This window comes from Pterocles gutturalis, unplaced genomic scaffold, assembly GCF_000699245.1.
Source record: "Pterocles gutturalis isolate BGI_N339 unplaced genomic scaffold, ASM69924v1 scaffold658, whole genome shotgun sequence".
Classification (NCBI taxonomy): Eukaryota; Metazoa; Chordata; class Aves; order Pterocliformes; family Pteroclidae; genus Pterocles; species Pterocles gutturalis.
This window is the reverse complement of record NW_010122591.1, coordinates 699-2,495: the sequence shown is the minus strand read 5'-3', so window position 1 is coordinate 2,495 and position 1,797 is coordinate 699.

The following is a 1,797-nucleotide window of genomic DNA, read 5'->3' as shown; positions in this document are numbered from 1 at the left end:
GAAGGAGCGCACGGAGCCCCGCCATCACCCCCGCACCCCAGGCGGCTCGTTTAGCCGAGGGAATAACGAGCCGAGAGGCGCCTCGAGGAAATATCTCGCCCCACAGGACAGAAACCGCATCGTCGCGGGGTTTGGATTTCAGCGCAAGGATGGTGAGAAGAAAACCAAGGGGAGAAGGGGGAATAAATTTTTTAAAAAAATAAATAAATTGGTGAATCTGAAACGCAAATGAGGATTGTGGCGCTCAGTTCCGCATGGAGCCCCGTCAGCCGCAGCCGGGGTTCATCTCGTCGCCCTCCGCGTGGCGGGGGGGCACTCGGGGGGGGTTTTGAGGGCGAGCGGCGTCCCAGCAGCGATTCAGTGACGAAAAGTCCCAAATTTGCCTTTTTTCTCTCCACTGACTGCAGAGGGAGCCCCAATCCCAGGCTGAGGCGTGTTTGGGGATGTCAATCCCTCCAGGAGCTTTTAATTTCCTTCTAAATCCCCACGTTGCTCCTCCAGAGCTCCATTCGCGCCCCGAAAACCAACAGCGAGGAGCCTTGAATCCTTCTCGCAACTTCCTGCCCGCGGGAGGAGGAAAACTCGCGGTTTATGGTCACACAAACCCAAAAATTTTGGTTTTCCAACTTATTCCTCGCCCGCTGGCTTGATTTCGGAGTTTGAGGAGGGGGAAAAAAGAGGCAATCGGCCCCCGAAACGATCATCTCTTCGCCGTCGTTTGGAGAAAAAATAAAAGTTTGGTCGATGAAGCTTTTTGTCGATGAAAAAAAATCCATCCTGGAAACCCAGCGGCGGCTTCTGGAATCAATCAAATGCGTTCGCACGACGCGGGCGGGGAAGGCGAGGTGCTGCATCGCGTCCTCAGGATCGCTGAAAGCGGCCGATCCGCCGGAGCGCCGGCGAGGTTGTGGCGTTGCGAAGCGTCGGCGATCCGGGGGAAAAAAAGGAAAGGTGTTTTGGAAACTCACGGTTTGTGGTTCTCTGGGAAACGGGGGGATTTGGGAAATGAGTTTCTTCGGGAGCTTCGTTAATCCACTGGAAAGGCTGCAAGACGGACGGACCCGCGGCCGTCAGCGCTCTTAACGAAGCCCAGCTCATTAGAGGAGATCCCAACGCCTCATAACGAACCCCCGGCTCATCAGAGAGGACCTGGGGGGTGCAACTCGCCCCCCGTTTTGCACCAGCACCCCAGCAAGGAGGAGGGTTGGGAGGGAACCGCGGCGGGGACGCAACGGTGCCGCGGCCGAGGTGGTGTCAGGTGAAGGGAGACGCCAAAAAACCCTGGAAATGCCAAAAAACCCCCTGGAAATGCCAAAAAAAACCCCTGGAAATGCCAAAAAAAACCCCTGGAAATGCCCCCAAAAAAACCTGAAAATGAAAAAAAAAAAAATCTGGAAGTGCCAAAAAACAACCTGAAAATGCCAAAACGAAATCTGGAAATGCCAAAAAAACCCTGGCAGTGCCAAAAATAAATCTGGAAATGCCCCCCCAAAAAAAAGAAAAAAAAAATATGGAAATGCCCCAAAAAATCCCTGGAAGTGCCAAAAAAAAAAAAAAAAAGGAAATGCCAAAAAGAAATCTGGAAATGCCTCAAAAAAACCCTGAAAATTGGAAAAAAACCCTGGAAATGTCCCAAAAATCCCAGGAAGTGCCAAAAAAAAAAAGAGGAAATGCCAAAATAATCCCTGGAAATGCGAAAAAATGTCAGGAGACGCCAAGAAAAAAGGTCAACAAACGCCTCCAAGTCCAGGAGGGATGTGCCTCCCCTATAGGGCTCTATAGGGGACCTCCTGTGCC